Source organism: Arachis ipaensis, chromosome B3 (genome assembly GCF_059453495.1).
Source record: "Arachis ipaensis isolate K30076 ecotype BB chromosome B3, ASM5945349v1, whole genome shotgun sequence".
Lineage (NCBI taxonomy): Eukaryota > Viridiplantae > Streptophyta > Magnoliopsida > Fabales > Fabaceae > Arachis > Arachis ipaensis.
In genome coordinates this window covers 139,383,535-139,404,428 of record NC_142438.1, presented here as the reverse complement: position 1 = coordinate 139,404,428, position 20,894 = coordinate 139,383,535, and the positions used below count along the sequence as shown (strand labels likewise).

The 20,894-nt window shown below is 32.4% G+C and overlaps 3 pseudogenes across 2 annotated transcripts; all 3 read right to left on the bottom strand.

The window, feature by feature from the left end:
• Positions 1 to 132: 132 nt before the first annotated feature.
• On the bottom strand, positions 133 to 7,311 carry LOC107634788 (UDP-galactose/UDP-glucose transporter 3-like; annotated as a pseudogene). The gene is made up of 7 exons (XR_015907592.1): positions 7,208 to 7,311; positions 2,334 to 2,431; positions 2,050 to 2,180; positions 1,850 to 1,877; positions 1,292 to 1,398; positions 1,032 to 1,153; positions 133 to 704 (listed from the first exon to the last, which is right to left on the bottom strand). The product of XR_015907592.1 is annotated as a UDP-galactose/UDP-glucose transporter 3-like (transcript).
• A 3,052-nt stretch (positions 7,312 to 10,363) lies between these two features.
• Positions 10,364 to 11,135, bottom strand: LOC110270408 (putative galacturonosyltransferase-like 7 pseudogene; annotated as a pseudogene).
• On the bottom strand, positions 10,926 to 11,793 carry LOC148572604 (uncharacterized protein At4g15970 pseudogene; annotated as a pseudogene). The gene is made up of 2 exons (XR_015907091.1): positions 11,333 to 11,793; positions 10,926 to 11,230 (listed from the first exon to the last, which is right to left on the bottom strand). The product of XR_015907091.1 is annotated as an uncharacterized protein At4g15970 pseudogene (transcript).
• Between the last annotated feature and the right edge of the window lie 9,101 nt (positions 11,794 to 20,894).

Sequence of the window (20,894 nt, the reverse complement as noted above, 5' to 3'; positions counted from 1 at the left end):
CAATATCAAATTACAACGGGTGTAATGTTAATTGAATATAGCCATTATTCCATTCCGACATACCACTTATCCACAACGGAATGAGATATGAACTACATTTACATTGAGATCAAATGATGAATGGATGGTATATTGCCCGGAGTACAATTACAACTATATTAAAGAAACATTTCTATGAAATTCTTATAAATCTAAATTGGGTTCATCAAAACTTTTAAGGTTATCAAGATATAACAATGGTTGATGGGCAAATGAGCCAACACCAACGTGTGAATTCAAATTTGCTGAAGGTTGCTCCTCAAGTGGCTTTTCTCTTCTGCAGTCGTTGTAGCTTCTGCCACTTGAGGTAGATCTGGTATGACAATCCAGTGAATACCATACAAACACAACTCCATTGTTTTGTTGAAAGCAGATTTATACTCAACACAGAAGATACCACAATGCTAACGAATTTGCGAGTGGTAGTAATGGTGGTGTTAGCCAAAGAGCCAAATCGGCTTATTGTCAAAAATATGAAGTTTTGGCCCACAGCACCACAACAGCAGAAGAGAAGAATATCCCATGCTGCCTCTGGATGCTGTTTGCAAAAGCGAACAGCTTCAAATCCACTTCCACTGGGCCAGCCAAACATGTAAATCATATTGTATATGGTTCCCCATAAATTCATTCCCAACATAATATTCCAAGCACTTGTTTTAGGGTACCTGAGTAACAAAAACCAGTAATTGCATTAAATTAATAACACTTGCTATAGTCTTAAATATGAATCATCTCCCATTCTAAAATCTAAACATTGCTGAAAGGTCAACATTCAAACACCCGAAAAATAGAACTAAAAAATTTTTACATTTAGTGTCATTATGCTCATCATAATTTTACTTATACACATCATTATCTTGGAATAATAGGAAAAAGTCAGAGTCAGTGAATCAAGAAGGGGAAAAAATTATGTCAAGGAAGTACAAGAATCCAAAAATTTTGCAGTTTACAAGCAATCAGATAGATCGAAGGACAAGGTTTGCTTATTTTACCTTGCTTTTAAGGAATCCTGAGTTGCATTTGTAAATCCATCAAATGTAAGGTTCAGGAAACATAGTCCATATCCAAGGGGAGCATTTGGATGTGCTAGCTTGCTCATAGTCTTTGAGCTAGTCTGCCAATAAGCATAAGCAAAGATGAGAAATTTGAAAGCTAAGCTGCATTCTCAATCCACGTGAATTTTTTATAGGCAACATGGGAAAGTGTATCCATATAGTAAATATTTTCTGTATTATTCTGATAAGTTCCTAACCTTTAAAAGCGCAAATGTTGATACCCCTCCAGCAACAAGGAATGTACAGACGTATTCTGGAAAAGTGTATCTTATACCATACACTATAGTACCCATCAACATAACTGTATCATGGTAAAATGAGTACTTGTTATGAAATATAAAATAACTACTAAAATGTAAATAACTAGAGGATGCATGGCAGAACGCTTTTATATAAAAAATGACCATAGGCTTCAGGCTTCTCCATTTTTACATACTTAGAGGTGGTAAGCGGTAAGGAAACAATGTTTTTTTTTTTTTTCCCAAACTTCACCAAATAGATATCTTTAATCTCCTATAAGTATATGAAAGGATGTGAAACACAAATAGAAATGATTAAACACAATGCATTACTACTCATAAATGCAAGGTTACTACGCGATGGGTAATAACATGGTGTTCCACCTAATGTGATTCTATTTGAACCCAATTAGACATAAAAAGGCTATACCACTTTGAATTGATTTGAATTATCCTAAATAAATTCAGTTTTTCTGGAGCATGAAATAGTGACAGTGATATACATATGCTGATCTAGAATCATTTTTTAGGATTTTGCCAATACCTGCAAGCAGACAACAAAGCAAATACACCACCATTAAAAACCAGTATACTGAAGACACAGAAATATATCACATCCCTGCAATGGAGATAGGTCCAAAATCTCTAAAAAGGCCTCTTTTCAAAAAAAAAAAAAACAGTTTGAAGAGCTCATACAATGAAGAAAAGTAACATGCCTGAGTCGGGTAACTAATATACTTGAGTGCTTCAATTCCCATCGCTGGACCAATAGTGTTGGTAATTTCACAACTCCAATAAGACCACCAAGGTGCACCACCACTACTCCCACTTGGCCATATCTTAATCACTGTATTATTATTATTTTGCAATATCAAATTAACGTAAGCAACCACACTAAAACGCGCATAAACACAAAATAGAACAAACAGAATTTCTTTCGTTCTACACTGTAACTTGCAGAAATGAAAGAACCAAATAAAGAAGTAAAACAGGGGCTCACTTATGTAAGACCATATCAAACAAACCACATTCTGCACCAAGTTCAGAAATGCAAGGTGCTCAAACCTCTCGCCATTTGGACCGAACCGCTTTGTGGATCTGACTCATTTTAAATGTTAGAGAATCATTAGCATTAATTAGGATCAATTAGTATCGTCTATATTTATATAGTATACCATGTTAATATACAAGAGACTGAGAGAGTGATCTGAAAAGTGTATTATTGAGTTATGTTCAAAAGTACAATATACAAGAGGTATTTATAGGTGCTAAATGAATCAGAGTAATAAAGGCATAGAATCCTATAATTAATATACAGATATACTATATAAATATAGACGATACTAATTGATCCTAATTAATGCTAATGATTCTCTAACATCCCCCCTCAAACTCAAGTGGGAGCTAAGGATACCAACTTGAGTTTGGATAACAAAGTCCGGAAACGAGTCGGGTGATGAGCTTTCGTGAAGATATCAGCAGTCTGATCTAGTGTTCCAACAGCAATGAGACGAATAGCATCAATAAGGATACGTTGCCGAACAAAGTGACAATCAAGCTCAATGTGTTTGGTGCGTTCATGAAAGACATCATTATGGGCGATCTGAATAGCACTGCGATTATCACAAAAAACATCAGTAGGGGACGACTGAGGAGCACCCAAATCTTCGAGAAGCCAACGAACCGAGACAACTTCAGCAGTGGTGTCAGCGAGGGCACGGTACTCAGCTTCTGTGCTTGAGCGAGCAGTGAACGTTTGCTTCTTAGCACGCTAAGAAATGAGAGCGTCGCCAAGAAACAAACAGTAACCAGTAGTAGAACGACGATCAGTGGGATCACCAGCCCAATCAGCATCGGAGTAAGCCTGAAGAGATAAAGAGGAATGGGCAGAAAAATAAAGACCATGAAAGAGAGTGCCTTTGATGTAGCGAAGAATGCGCAGAACTGCCGCATAGTGAGTAGTACGAGGAGCTGACAAGAACTGACTAAGTACATGAACCGGATAGGCGATGTCTGGACGGGTGACAGTCAAGTAGACCAGACCGCCAACTAACTGTTGATAGAGAGTCGGATTATCCAAAACAGTGCCATCCATAGGGGTAAATCGAACATTAGGCTCAAGAGGAGTAGACTCAGTGCGACTATCTGTAATCCCAGCACGAGCAAGAAGATCTGAAGCATACTTAGCCTGAGAGAGATAGATGCCATCATCGGTGGAGATGACCTCGAGACCAAGAAAATAGCTGAGAGAACCAAGATCTTTCATCTCAAAGGTACGGTGAAGTGAGGCCTTGAGAGCAGAGATACCATCAACATCATCCCCAGTGATTATCATGTCATCAACATACAAAAGTAGAAGAACAACTCCACGTTCGCTTTTACGAATGAAGAGCGCATTCTCATGAGGGCTAGAAGTAAAACCAAGACTGCATATGGTAGTGTTGAACTTGTCAAACCATTCACGAGGAGCTTGCTTAAGTCCATAAAGTGCCTTGCGAAGGAGACAAACCTTATCAGAAGGACAAGGATATCCCGGAGGTGGTTTCATATAGACTGTCTTTTTCAAATCCCCATTAAGAAATGCATTCTTCACATCCATCTGACTGAGAGACCATTTTTTAACCGCGGCAATGGCAAGAAGAGCTCGAACAGACGTAAGGCGAGCGACAGGGGCAAAAGTCTCTTCATAATCAATACCATACTCTTGCGTACAACCTTGAGCAACCAAGCGGGCCTTATAACGGTCAATAGAGCCATCAGAGCGAGTCTTGATCTTGTATACCCATCTACTGCCCACAACTTCCTGATCAGAAGGAGGATCAACCAGATCCCAAGTGTGTGCTTTTTCAAGTGCCTGTAATTCTTCTTGCATTGCTTGTTGCCAATTTGGGTTGGAGGAGGCTTCTCTGAATGTCTTAGGTTCATGTTGATGAAGAATAGTAGAAAAGCAATGATAATCAAGAAGATGAGGAGGTGGATTCCTTACCCTAGAAGAACGAGCGGGAGGAGGAGGCATGACGGTAGGAGCAGGATCATCGTCCGGTCTGGAATCATCGGGAGATGGAGAAGGCGGAGGAACAGGAGGCTGTGGAGGGTCACTCGAGATAGAACCTGTAGAATCATCACTAGGAAAAAGATCAACATTGGGGTTAGTAAACAAAGGTGACTGAGTAGTAGGAATCGACTCAAAGGATGAGAACCGAGAAAACATGTGGTGCTCCCAAAAGACAACATGACGAGATATACGAATACGTTTAGAAAGAGGATCCCAACAACGATAACCCTTATGTTCAGTGCCATAACCAAGAAAACAACACATACGAGCCCGAGGTTCAAGTTTACTATGTTCATGAGGCTGAAGAAGAACAAAACATACACAACCGAAAACTCGAAGAGAACTGTAGTCTGGGGGGGTATGATAAAGACGCTCAAAGGGAGTAACATTACCAAGAACAGAAGAAGGGAGTCTATTGATAACATGAACAGCAGTAAGAACAGCTTCACCCCAAGTACGCTCAGGACACGAAGAGGAAAGGAGCATTGCACGGACGGAGTCAAGAATGTGACGGTGTTTGCGTTCAGCTCTACCATTTTGTTGAGACGTACCAGGACAAGAAAACTCAGACAGAGTACCCTGTTCTGCAAGAAAGGCTAAGAGTTTGGAATCACGGTATTCCATAGCATTATCACGTCGGAAAACCTTAATGGCTTTGGAAAACTGAGTTTTAATCATAGTAGCAAAGTTGATATAGATCTGAGGTAACTCATGGCGATTAGTCATCAAATAAACCCAAGTAAAACGGGAATAATCATCAATGAAAACAACAAAGTATCGAGCTCCGCCCATAGAGGCAGTGGGAGCGGGGCCCCAAACATCAGAGTGAATGAGATCAAAAGGAGAGCAAGAAAGGGATGAATTATTGTGAAAAGATAAAGCAGGTTGTTTGGCAGTTTGGCAAGAAATGCAGTCAAAAGGTTCATTCGGAACCTGACCTAAAACACCCTGAGATACAAGAGGACGCAGTTTTCCTAAGGAGGTGTGGGCAAGACGTTGATGCCATAAGTGAAGGGTAGAGGGAGAAGAAGCAGCACAGAGATTTGGTACAGGAGGAATATGAAGACTTTCGAGTTCAAACAACCTTCCGACCTTACGTCCAGTCCCGATGATCTGTCCCGTCCGAGGATCCTGTACACGACAACCAGAAACAGAAAAGGTGACGTCAAAACCCAGATCAACAAGTTGACCAACAGAAATAAGATTGAAGTTTAATTTGGGAATGTAGTAAGTATCAGGAAGATTAAGAGATGACTGAGATATAGAACCCTTGTGTGTTGCATGCAAGAGGGAGCCATTTGCAGTATTGACAAAAGGTCCATTTGTAGTTGCAGACATAGACGAGAAAATATTACGCAACGGAGACATGTGATTAAAGCAACCCGAGTCAAAGTACCATTTAGAAGTACCTGGAGGGCTCGATAAAGCAGCAGGGGTATTACCAGAAACAGAGAGAAGACGCTGTAGAAGAGATGCAATATCAGATAGAGAGACAGTGGTAGGTTCAGTAGTAGCAGCAACAGCAGAAGCAGGCGCAGGACGTGGTGGACGAGTAGGACAGGTAGTAAGCAAATGTCCCGAGAGCTTGCAATAACGGCAGAACAACTGTGAACAATGGTAGCTAATATGCCCTTTCTGGTGGCATGTGCGACATTCAACAGAGGGACAGCTGGAGAACGGGTGCCCGAAACGGTTACAGTTGCGACAGAAGACCCCCTTTCTGTCTGTGGCAGCAAAAACATCTGACTTTTCCATAATAGCAGTTACAAAGATCAAAGAGAGGAGAGAAAACGGCAATTTCGGAGCAGAAAATGAGAAATCGGAGTGCAGAATCGGAAAGAGCTCACCAAAAAACCTTAGGGAGGGTCCCACTATCTGCCACGTCAGCCGCCACGTCAGATTCCACGTCAGCAGCCACGTCAACAAGCAATGACACGTGGCACACGGGGATTGGAGACGCAGGACACGTCAACAGCTGACAGGGCGCGAGGTGGCGCGCGGGTGGGAGGGTCGGGTCGGGTCGGTCTCGCGGGTCGGGTGTGGTTCGTCTCTCTTCTGGCTCCCACGTGGGCTTTGATGAGCCGTTGATCTGGAGCGCTGATCCAACGGCAACGGATGCTTCTGGAAGAGAACGCCTGCAACCGGACAGCCAACTTCAGGCGGCGCGTGGCGGCGCGTCCAGTGGAGTTTGGCGGTGATTCCGGTGGCGTTGAAAACTTTGCAACGAGTGGAAGGCGACGGTAGCGGCGGTGACGAACCGAAACGGCAGGAAGAGGTTGAAAACTGAGCACAAAGTACTGCTCGGAGACAACTGGACGGCGAACTTCAGACGGAGCGTGGCGGCGCGTGCGGTGGTTTCTGGTGACGAGGCTGGACTCGTTGAACTCGTAACGACGAGACGAAGGCGGTGGTAAGGGCGGTGACGAACCAAAGCGTCTGAAAAGGGAGCAAAAGAGAGACCAAAGAACACTGACGGAAGAGGAAAAACAAAGGACTATAAACTAATATTCATGGAAAAAAAATGACCTAAGCTCTGATACCATGTTAGAAACAAGAGACTGAGAGAGTGATCTGAAAAGTGTATTATTGAGTTATGTTCAAAAGTACAATATACAAGAGGTATTTATAGGTGCTAAATGAATCAGAGTAATAAAGGCATAGAATCCTATAATTAATATACAGATATACTATATAAATATAGACGATACTAATTGATCCTAATTAATGCTAATGATTCTCTAACATTAAAAAAGAAAAATGAATTCAGAAACGAATATTTAAAAATTCATAACAGAAATGATCGAATCAGCGTGTCTTACAGAGTTTCTTGAAGAACGCCTTGGTAGATGTAGGCAGACCAGATACCGGCGACACAGAACGCCAGAATCAGGACGCGGCGGAGGCCGGATCCGTGAGCCTCCATGAATGAAATGACGACGTTTGGAGGTTTATGTACTTTATGATGATGAATGAATGCCACGATATGTGTGTGCTTCGGGAGAAAGACGGGAATATAGGAGGGTGGGATCGGTGCGCGCCAATTTACGTCGAAATTTCATGTGGACGTTTCTTAGTGGTTTCATATACTCCGTGGCTCTGCTCATTGGCTGATGCTTTAAAGTAGTGACATGTTTCTTCTACAAATCTTCACTTTCATAGAGCCAGACCTTTATAAAATTTTAGATTATTAATATTTTTTTTTAAATTTAACTATTTAATTTTTTACACTAAAATATTAATCTTTTAATATTTTTTATGAAAAATAATAATATCATTAATTCTTGATATTATCATTACTGTATTATATATTTGTATAAATTTATAAAAAAATAAATAATATTATTAAAATAAGTGTCATTAATTTTCATTTATATATTATTATTTATCTTATAATTAATACAATTATATTTTTTGAAAAATAATTTAATTAATTAAATCTTTTGAAATTAATTTAGAGATAAAGTAATATTTTAGAAACAAATTTAACTGTTAAGTTTTATTTTTGTGCTAACTAAGAGGTGTATTAAAATTGATTACTTAAGTGTACATCAAAATTATTTATTAGAATAATATATATAAATACATTATAAATTTACATATGATTTTAGTGTGTAAATAATATTTTTTAATTAAAAGATATATTTTTAATTTAATGATATGTATTAAGAGTTTGTTTGGATGAACTTTAAAAAAAAATATTTTTTTGAGTTATTTATTTTAGAAGATCTATAGAAAAGTAAAAGTAATTTTATATTTGGATATCTCATTTGGGCTAAACGTCGGTCTGAAATTTTCTCAAAAAAAAATCTCATCGTAAGTATAGTTCCAAATAAACAAATGATCCGTATCAGAGTTTAATTTGTTGTCACAAATTCAAATCAATAAAAATTGAAAGTTTTAAATTTTGGTCGTCTCTTAAAGAAATTGCGCTGAGATATGCATATCATTGGTTATAAAAAAAAAGGTTTTAAAGCAATTGACAAGAAATTAATTACAAGAAAGTAAATAGCAAACAAAGAAATTTAAGTGCTAAAAGACATCTTGATAAGGATTGAGAGTCAAGGTTTCCTATCCAAGTCATTGACCACAAACATGGCAATTAAGAAGAGTTAATCCTACTTCGTCATCCCCAAACATTGGGAGAAAGTGAAAGATGCATACTTTGATCTTAATTCATAAGTTTTAGTCAACTCACTAATTAGACTTAATAAAAGACTAACGTCAGTGGAAACAAAACCAACTAACAATCCTAAATTACTAATCAATATTAGACATCAGTGACTTAAGGTCCCTTAAGTCCTTACTTCTAAGTCAAGAATGCAAAAATCTACTTTAAAACTAAGAAAGATATTTTAACAAACACTTGAAATATATTAAAAAAAAAGCATGGTAAATTGTATGAATAATAAAAAAACAATAATAACAACACAATTAAGCAATAATAAACATGAAAACATTAAATTATATAAAAAAAAAATATAATTCGCACAAGTTTTCATAAACTAAAATTAACAAAAATAAAGAAACTAACAAGTAAAATTAGGCAAATTAAGATTCTAGAACGTAAAAATATAAATAAAATTATACTAAAATAAGAATTAAAATCTAAATCTAAGAAGCAGCTAAACTAAAAACTTTAAAATCATAGAGAGCTTCTCTATTTAGGAATTAGCCTAAAACATTATACTAAAACTACTACTACTTACTTCCTACACTATTTGGTTGATCTTTTTTGCATTTTTGTCTCAAATATTTTAGAAATGAGTTGAATTTAGCTAAAAGTAGGCCTGAAATCGCGAGCCACGTATTTACTTAAGTAAATCACGTGCTGCTACTCGTGCGTACGCACAACTGAGCAGATTTCTAAAACTTCATTTTTTATGATTCTTCCGCTTTTGCATATTTTTTTTCTATTTTTTAAGTCATTCTTAGTTTATAAATCTTAAATCACTTAAACAAACATATCAAAGTATCGAATGAGATAAAAGTGAATTAAATTAGCAATTTTAAAATATAAAAATTATTTTTTTCACAAGTAAGCACAATTAAAAAAAAATCACAAAAACATGCAATTTTAATAATAAATGCAAGATAAGTTGATAAATTCTACTATTTTCAACCTAAAATTCATCATAAAATAGGAGTTTATCACTCCTAAAAAAAATTATTTATCAATTATATTTGGATATAACAATATAAAAGTATTTTTTATTTATTTATTACGTAAAAATATTTTGTTTTTAAAAAATATCTTTTAAAAAATATAAATTATAACTTCTCAAAAAAAAAATTTTTTATTTTTCTACTACTTTTATTTTTATTATTATAAATTTATCAAATATACTAAAAAATAAAAAAATATGTTATATTAAAAAAAATTTTATCAATATAATAATGTCCAAACAAATCCTAAATCTCCATAACCGAAATCTCCCATGATAGCACCTTCATTATTTTTCACGCCAAACGCAGACACCTAAACCACCACCTCTACCCCTTTTTCTTAGCCTTTTCATCTTTTCTCTTCTTCCAACTTTTTTAAAGAGCTTGTTTAGATGAGCTTTTAAGAAAAAATCTTTTTTTGAGTTATATTTTTTTAAAAGATCTTATAAAAAAATAAAAATAATTTTATGTTTGGATATCTCATACAAAAAGATCTTTTTATCTATCAATTATGTTTGGATATAACAATATAAAAATATTTTTTTGTTTATTTATTACATGAAAAATATCTTTTTTATAAGAAAAAAAGATCTTTTAAATAAAGATGTAAATTACAGCTTCTCAAAAAATATGTTTTTTTTTCTAGTGCTTTTACTTTTACTACTAGAAATTTGCCAAACACGTTAAAAAATAAAAAAAGATATTTTTCATTGAAAAAAGATTTTTTTTTATCAAAATAATGGCGCCCAAACAAGTACAAAATTCTGAATCTGATGTCAATTATTTAATTGAGTTAATAGTTAAAATTGTTTCTAAAAGATATTTCGATCTTCATTTTCGTTCCTAAAAGATAAAATTAATCGAATTCGTCTCCAAAAGATAATCAACATGGTCAGGTTCGTCCTTTCGTCATCTCCTTCACTGGCAAACATTTGTTGATGTGTCCCTTTAACTACCAGCGTGACAGACACCAAGTAACACTCTCTTATCGCTGACAAAATAAGTTTTTTAAAACAATTCAAATTAGTTCTTAAATAGATGAACCCTAATCCCAAATGTAGGAGGTTCACTGGGCCAGCGTGGAGGTCCCGGCAACTTCTCTTAACGTTATCACCTCCCAATTCACGCTGGCTCCACCGGTGCTTGATGGGCCCACGCTAGAAGGAACGGCGGCAAGGACCCGATCTGAACTTCCATCCACCTCTCTATCCTCTTTGTGTACCCTTCTGTCCTCCACCTCACCAGATCCATCATCATCATTATCACCCCGTGTTGAAGTAGCAGGGCCTGCGCCCCCCAAATGTCCCTACGAAGCAGTGGTCCGACCAGAACGCCGCCATGAAATACTTGCTGAAATTGGCGTGGCAATACTCGAGTGCTCAGATGGTCCTGGAGCCCAGGCGGGTGCTCCAAAGCTTGGATATGTCGTCGATGACAACTAAATCGGAATCAAGGTAGATGACTTTGTTGACGCAAGTTTCGAGAAGGTCAGCGAGGTAATTTCTGGCAGGTTGAGATCAGGTTGCGATCGATATTGGGATCGAAGTAGTACACTTTGAAGTTCAACTTTGATGCATCATGTAATTAATCAATAATCATGTATGAGAAATGTGCAATAAGAACTCTAATCCTCTTCAACACTCATCTCCGGTAAACCTTGGTGCCTGAGAGAATCAATGCTGAGAAAACGTTTCAACCCAATCAGAATCCATTAATTAAAACAAAAAAGTGCAAAAGGTAAATCAAAATGGTAAGCAAGAACCAAATTAAATATAGCCAACCTGCATTCCTGAGGAATTCTCCAGGAGATAACTAACAATCTCTTCAACTAAGGAGGCAAGGTCAAATAGTATTTCCAATCCTGAAGCATAATTTTAAGATCGTGAAGCTTACTATCCATGCCATAGCAACAATTTGCATGCATTGTACAAACTTGATTTAAATCTTTGCTTGGTTCACAAAAGCCAACAAAATTTATTGTATCCAAGAACCTTATTTTCAGTCCTATATCAGTAATGAAAGGGTCTACCTTGATAAAATTGAGCAAATTTTGATCATGATATCCCGGATAGACTTCTTGCGAAGAGTACCAGAATTTGTAAAACTCTATTGATCTATTATTGGACTTTACAAAGTTAAACTCTCTATTGGGTCTATTCTCTAAATCATATGAGCTACCAGTAAAATGATCGCAAGCTATCTGAAAATCTGCATGGTAAAACCGAGAAAATGGGTCCCTAAATCACATGATATCGGCATTCTGGAAGAGGAATAAAATCACATCAATCTTATTTAGACATCTTAAAAATGTATCTTGCTTCTTATATAGAATATTTTAATTCTACTTTTTCTTTTAAATTTTTTCTCCACCATGTAAAAGAAACTCAGTGTGTATAATGGAAGAATCAACAATCAAATGCATGGCTAAAAATTTGGCTGTAGTTGATCAAGTTATAAATAAGCTGCGATTACAATTTGTTGGATTTAAAGGAAAATTTCATACTCTGAAATAGTGAAATGTTTTTCCAAGATAATAACAGTTAGAGATAATTCCAAAGATTACATCATGTGAAATAGAAAGAGAATAGCCATTGAAATATTTACTGTGAATACAAAATTGTACCCCATCTCAAGAACAGAACGTAGGAAATTATCCCATTAACGACGAGAAGGTGGATTGAACGAGAAGGTTGTTCTCAGAGCAGAGGGAGTGCTGGAGGATGAAGTGGACGACAGCAATGGAGTCACGGAGGTACTCAAGGTTGAGGGTTAAGGGAACATGGACAAGGGAAGGGTCGCAGACGGTGGTTAGGGTGCGGTTGTTGGGACGGCATTGCTCGGCATTCCTAAGTAGAGAATTCCAAGAATTCGGGATTAGAGTTCATCTAAGTAGGGACTGATTTGAATTATTTTAAAAAACTTATCTTGTCAGCAATAAGAAGGTGCTACTTGGCGTCTGCCACGCTGGCAGTTAATGGGACACATCAGCGAACATTTGCCATTTCAGCGAAGAGGATGATGGAAGGACGAACGTGACTATGTTAGTTGTTTTTTGGGAACGAATTCGATTAATTTTATAGAGGCAAAAATTGAGATCGAAATATCTTTCAAAGACAATTTTAGCTATTAACTCTTATTTAATTGTATTTTATGGTGGGGACATGACAAACTGATACGGTTTTCTTCCTCATCGAACATGGAATAGCTCAAGCGACTTTAAACTAAGAATATGCATATTAATTTAGAACACCTCAACCCTTGGAATGAGGTCAGTGGGATCCAATAAACTACTCCATGTCTTGCTTGACTGAACGGTATGATTTATGAACCATTCACTCGGCCGGGTATATCATCATTGGGGTATTCATTATGTATTTGTATTTCTTTTCAAGTTACTTTGCTACAATTTTCTTGGTACACCAGAGCTAGCATAGCCTTTCTGCCTCCGTGCATTATTTTATTTTTAGAAGCAATTCTTTAAGGTCAACCATAGGTATCCCAAATTATTTTATTGTGATCGCCTGATCGAGATTGGCTGGTTAAGGTTTTGCTTACTTTTTTTTTTATTAAATAAAAAGCAACCATTCAACTATACATATCCCAATTTCTCAAAATTTTTGGTGTTATTTAAATTATTTTTTTTTAACAATTTTAACTTTAGAATTTAAGGTCAAAGGAATCTAGAGTTTGGTTTGTCTGTAAACTTTTTTTTTTCTATATAAGTTTGATTTTTTAGTATGCTTTTTTTAAATACGAGTTTCATAAATAGATTCCTAGTTTGTGTTTATTAAAAAATTTGCTAATAAAAAACAAAACGAACTAAATCCATGAGAAATTTTCAATTTGAATATAATTGATTATTTTGCATTAATAAAAATTGAATTTCAAACACTACTTTTCAAATGAAAACGTACATATAATTTTTGAAAAATTAATTTTATTTTTTAAATTAAAAAGAGATTCAAATCTGTAATTTTTTAAGTGAGTATAAAAATTATACTATTTAAATTATAGTTAATTAACTACTGTCATTTCTTAGCTACTACTGTTAAAATTTAAAAATATATCCAACGTGACATATTAAATGTCTACTTCACACATTTCTGATGACTCAAAACTTTTATTGGAATGCACACTTATGAGTTATGAGTCTTAAGCCTATTAGGCATCTGATTAAGTCAAGAATACACAAATATGAGGAATTAGACTTTGCATTGGGAATTAGAAGTTATACATTTTAGGGGTGGATGTTTGATTGACGTAAAAATAAGAAGGAAGTCCGAGAAAAAAAATGAAAGAAAAATAGTTATTTTTTTTTATCTAATTGAAAAAAAAAAGAGTGAATAGTATAAAAAAAATAGAATTTATTAAATTTTTTCTTTTGATACTAGATGAAAAATAAAAAAAAAATGTACGTGATATTAATATTTTAATATTATTTTGTAGTATATTTTAAAATATATAAAAATAAAATTATTTTTATAATATTATATATTATTTTTTTACTCTTTATTTTTTATTCATCTAAACATATTTAAAAAAATAAAATTTTACTCAATTTTTTTTTCTGTTTTTTTTTCTCTATTTCTTTTCTTTTTCTATTTCACCGGTTATTAGTGGCTAAATAGGATTGGCAACATAATTTTTATCCAATCTTTTATAATTTTGTCGTAGCAAATTGGTAACCCAATTTACAATTAGGAGAATTGAATTAAGCGTCGAACAAATTTTATTCGAATTGAATACCCAACATCCAATTTGCAACTTTAATATAATCTAAATATGTATATATATAAATGAGTAAACATTTGAACTCAATTTTTTCACAAATACTTATTGTCATAAAACAAGTGATTCAATTTGCTAATCATACGTAAATAACAGCTAATATTATAAAATATAAAATGATTAAATAATATATGTTTGAATTAAAATAAATTTATTTTTTAAAATTGAATTAGATTGAGATATTTAATATACGGATCGATTCAAATTTAAGAATTTAAATAAGATTAGAGTAGAGATTAAACCTATCTTATTTTATCTATTGTCACTCTTACATGTTAATCCAACACCATTTGATTAACTATCTTAAAATTCATAATGAATTGTATATTAAATGTTTAATATATATCCAACGAGAGTCTATTTATAGATTAACATGCAATCAATTATAATAAAAAATTAGTTTAATATTAAATTAAATTAATATACAATTATCACAAAATATAAAATAAATATTATATTGCAATATAATATCAAAAAATATACTTGAATTTTGTCACAAAACTTTAATCTTTTAAAAACTACAGGTTCATTTTTCAAATGGTCATGTACCCTTATTTTTAATTTTTAATAAGTTATTATTTTTTTTTTCAGGGTAACTTTTAATAAGCTCATTATTACAATTTACAATGATTCGGCCAAGGAGAAAAAATAAGAGAAAACAAAAAGCTCTAAGGGTTACTGATATGTTTGGCAAACACGTTGAAGAGGAGAGAAGTCCGTTTGAGCTTTTTGAAAGTTTCACATTAATATTTGGTAATTTTTATTGTTGTGAACGCAGAATTGATTCTGCCACTGAACCCACATTTAGAAGAAGCTAAAATTTGTAACTTTTGTGTTTCACGTTCATGGTTGCTATTACCTTTAGAAAATTAGGTAAAAAATTTATTTCTTTTTTATCAATTCTATCATTTATTTTTTTTCTATAAAAATAATACCAATAACTATTGCTTTTACAGCAGTTCTTTGTAGTTCTTACTATTTTTTCACAGTTTTTCGTTCCAATTTTTTTTTCATCAAAATTGTTCAAATTTATTTCAATCATTAGTAAATTGAATATTTTAATTTTTTTATTATTTTTAGTAATTATTTTCATATTTTAATTTTTATATTTTTTATTATATTTTTTATTTATATTTTTTATTATATTTTTTATTTATATGATAAATATTTTTATATTATTTTTATAATATTCTGATTTCTCATTTTATGTTTTTATATAAATTTTTTTATCATTTAAAATATTATTTTTTATATATATATTTTTTATGAAATCTTTTTTTATTTTGTTTGGCTTTATTCATATGATTTTTTATTTACTTTATTGTATTTCTTTTATTCATATGACAAATGTTGTTGATGTTTTTTTATTTTTTATAGTGCTATGATTTTTCAGATATTTTATTAATTTTTATGATATTTTTATTATTTTTTTCATATGAATTCTTTTTTTTATCTTTTAGTGCATTGTATTTAAGTTGTGTATGAAATTTTTTTATTTAATTTTATTTATATAAATTTTATTTATTTTTTATTGTATTTTTTTGTTTATATGATTTATGTGGTTGGTTTTATGGAATTTTTATTATTTCTTATCTGTATATTTTCTTTTATTCTTTGATGTACTCTAATTTTGTTTTGTATTAATTTTTTTATTTTTTATTCTGACTTTGTAAAATTTGTAATTGTAATTATTATATACTAAGTTTATTATAAAAATTTTGTATAATATAAATTATGATCCTATAAAAAAAGGATAAAATAAATAAAAAATTAATTATAAGTAACAATAGAGCCATAAATAATGCAAATTTATAGTCCAAATAATACTAAATTGAAGAATACTGATAATATTAGAAAAATTATAGAATATTTTCTTTTTATCTGATATTATAAAATTTATAATTCAAAATAATACTAAATTAAAGAGTCCTGACAGTACTAAAAAAATTATAAAATATTTTTTTTGTCTGATATTATAAAATTTATAGTACTCTCTTTTATATTTTTATTTTTTTATTATATTTATTTTATTTATATAATAAATATTTTTTATATTATTTTTGATAATATTCTGATTTTGTATGTATAAAAAAATTATTTAAATTAATATCTTTTTTAATAATTTTTTATTTAAAAATAATTTTAAATAATATAATCTAAATAACATTTATTTTACTATAATTAATTTTAATATAAAAATTATCAAATATAAATTATATTAACCTAAATTTATTTTTTTATCAAAATTAATTTTATAAAATTAATTTTATGCAAACAAAAATTGTAATCTAAATACCCACTGAGAAGTCAGCCAACAAACGTATAATTAACGAAAAGAAGAGTAACACAGAAGATAGAACATTTAAATGCCAGTCAAGTCAACACAGTAGTTTATTTTTTTTAATGATGAAAAGAAGTCCTATATATTCTGATTAAAAAGAAAATGTCCTGCTACTGTTTTGCATTTTTTTTCCTTTTTTTTTTTTCTTTTTTCTGTCAAATTGTCCCTTTCACGTTAGAAAATTGGAATAAATGACTAACACGTATTAGTAATTGTGGGCAAGTATATCTCTAGATTCTAGGGATGGCAAAATTCCCCGAGACGCGGGGATCCCTGCGGGGACTGTTCCGAATGGAGATTCGATTGTGGGGAATTTTTTCTGCAGGATGGGGATGGGGAACAAAATTTCCCCGAAGCAAGTGCGGGGACCCGAGCGGGGATCCCCGCCCCGTCCCCACTATTCCCCGAAATTTATAAATTTCTTGAATTATCTTTAATAGTTTATTTCTCATATATGTTTTTTAATCATTTCTCACACACACATATATATAGAAACTCAAAATTCCTAATCTTTATTTGCATAACCCTTCTTCAATTCAGAGATCCCTAAGGCTGTCCATACTCCATCCAACCTCTCTACAGCCACCCCCTCGTCACCCTTCTCATCGCATCGTCACACCTTACCGTGCCATCACCCTTACCGCGTCGTAATTTCTATTTGCGGCGTTTCTTTTTGTAACTCTGTCGTCGTGTCCATTCTCTTCTTTGTTGCCGCGTCTCCCACCTCGACCATTGCTTTTTCCTTTGGCTCGTCGTTGCATCTCCCCATTGCGTTATTTCGAAAGAAGTCACCATGATGTCATTTAGACTTTTTGTATAAAATCTTGCAGTTTTTGTATAAGATAGATACTTGCAGATCTATTCATATGGAAATTAATAATTAGTTAAAACTATTATGCAGATGGGGAATGGGATCCCCGCGGGAAATTGGGGTCCGTGGGGAATGGGGATGGGGAGCAATATTCCCCCACGGCGGGAAATGGGGCGGAGATGGGGAGCAAATTTGAGGGCGGAGATGGGGAGCAGGGAGGCATCCCCCGCCCCCGCCCTGCCCTGCCCCATTGACATCCTACTAGATTCTAATAATAATATATAATATAAAAATTTAATTTTAATGTATTAATATATAAAATATTTTATGAAATTGTATAATAATATTTATTTTTTTAGATAATTATTTATATAATTAAATATATATATAATTATTTTACATATAAAATACATCAAAATTAAATACATAATATAATATAACATAATGGATTGACTAATTTGGTGCATACTGGTTGGTGGATTGATCAAGGGTAAGATTGTAGACAGAATCTCTTTTTTGGATATGTTTCAAGATTATTATATTGACAAGCAAATCTTATATTTGGTTCTCAAAATTGTACACATGCTTTATTTTATTTCTGACGTATTAAAATATATTAATTTATGAATAATATATTATATATTTAAATTTTTTTATAAATTAAATATAATTAAATAAAATAATAAAATTTAAAATAATATTAATTATAACTAATTTTTATTATTAGACTGATTTAATTAAATTTGATTAATAAAAAATTTAAATGTGTAATATTATTCTAATTTTTAAAATTATATTTTATAAATTATTTTAGTTTTTTAATCAGTTATATTTTAGACATTCATTACTACTTTGTTAACGTGTCATGTTAGATATTAAGATATTAATTATTTAATTTAAAACATTACAAAATAATCATATTTAACTGGATAAGAACTAAAATAATAATCTTAATGTAATTTTAAATACTAAATTAATATATCTGACTGAAATATCTAAAAATGAAGGTAGTGCTGGCAATTTTGGATGCTAATTAGTAGGAGGAGTGTGCTATAGGGATAGGATTAAGGTTGGATTATTGGATACAATCCAATTAGGTATTTAGGTGTGATATTTTTATTTTTATTTTCGTTTTCCTTAGCCAACTTGGTTGGCATCTTGTTCTTCTTTTGATGCTTTCTTTGACCGTTTTATCACAAGAAACTACGGAAACTTTTCTTCCCTTTGGACGCAAGCCACTCATTCATGAATCATAATAATCTGTTTTGACCATTTTGTCCTTAGTTTGTCCAACCTAGAATTAGATGGTTTTGGATCGATTATAATAAAGTTTAATTATACTGATAATTTTTATAATTTTATCAAATTTATAATTAAAATTATATATATTTTTTAGTTAAATTTTATATTATTTTTAATTTATAATTAAATTATTTTAATATAAAAAATATTAAAATTAATTAAATATTTTTTTACAAATTAAATGTATTTATAATTAAAAATTTATTTAAATCTTTGATTATATAATATTTAAAAAATATATTCTGTTAATTTTAATATTTTTAACATAAAATTATCTAATTATAAAATAAAAAATAATATAAAAATTTAATTAAAAAAATCTAAATATTTAATTATAAATTTAATAAAATTATATGAACTAAAAATAATTAAACTTTATAATAAATATCATTTTCTAACTAAAAAGGTATAAGTATTTATTATTCCTTGTAACTCAGTACTATTATTCTCAGTTCTTAAATTAGTGAGTGATGTGAATACGTGATGAGTGATGTCAAAATTAAATAACTCAAACTGATGGTAAACCTTAAAGAGAAGCCGATTCCAATATGAATTGTTTCTATTAAAAGGAAAATTATTCAACTAATTGAATTTGAATCAGTCATTTGAAGGCAGTGTCAATTCAACACTTTTTATTGTTGCAGAACTGATATGACGATGAGTGATTGCATGACTGGGTTCTTCATCATAATTCCCTTATCTATGTTGCAGTAAATTATTCATTTATTTTGTGAAAGAGACCTAATCGGTTTGGAACTAGGTTAAGGGTACTGAAGTAAATGCAGTGGGGGCATGGAGATTGGAGAAGATTAATAGAGTCCCCACGCGCTTCCCGTGTCTCTTTCAAATGGACCGTGTCTTATTGAGTAAAAATAAAAAAAAAAAATTTCATGTTTAAAATAGACTATTTAAGTATTTATCTATTTTGATTACAAATTTTTTTTGGATTAAACACTTTAATCTTCAACTAAAATTAATTACTCAATTAATTTTTAATAATTAACTATATTAGTCACTTAGGTTTTTTATTCTGTTAACTCTAACGGATAATAAAATAGTCTCTAACAACTCTAATAGGGGACAAAATAGTCTCTAACCCCTTCTATTTGGAAACGACACTATTCTTCCCTGATTTCTATCATATTTCGTATAATCCTAATATTCTAACACTGCAACTTTAAACTACACAATACACACTCTGTAATTTCAATGTTCACACGAAGAAAAATTTCTAACTTGTTCTCAACCAATTCATACTCAACAAACTAATAACTATGTCTTTCAAGTATTTGTCATCTTTGATGGATCCCATGAATCTAGACAGCAAGTTCGATTTGTTAAGATCCATCGTCGTCAGCATCTCCCTCCTCCTCTGTCTTATCATCTCTGTGGTCACATTGTCCACCACTCTGATCGTTTCCTTCAACTTCTTCTCCGAACCAATATTCAGTAATCCTTCATTTTTTATATGAGCGACGACGACAACATTGCTCGCTTTATTGATAGCTTGGATGCGAGGTCGAAACTGCCTGCCAGCTTGAACTCCGGGAGAGAAGAAATGAAGCACTTGAGTCAAATGAGAATTTGCATATGATGTCGAAGGAGAATATTCTCATGATGTCCTAATATCCAACAATTTATATTTCTTATCAAAGAGTAGAGAAAGGCGTGCCCTTGGAGTAGTTGTGGACTTGGTCTTAGGGATGTGGTGGACATTGTCGGGATTAGAGGTGATGCTGTTATCAAGAACGTGGAGGTAGATGCTTCTAGTGGGTGAAGTGCGGAAGACGGGAAGAGGTAGGTGTACCAATCACAGAGATTTGAGAAGTGTGTGATTCATGACATGTTGAGGTAGGTGTGACATGCGTGACAGTTACATTATGACTTGATATTGGAATTGAAGAAGAGGAAAGAAAAGATGGAGAAGAAGACTGTGAAGGTGAAGAAAGAGAGTATAAATGTTAGGGTTATGCAAGATATGATGAAAATTGGAGGAGAACGGTGTCATTTCCGAACAGAGGAGATTAGAGACCATTTTGTTCCCCTGTTAGAGTTGCTAGAGACCATTTTGTCTTCCGTTAGAGTTGACGGAATAAACGAC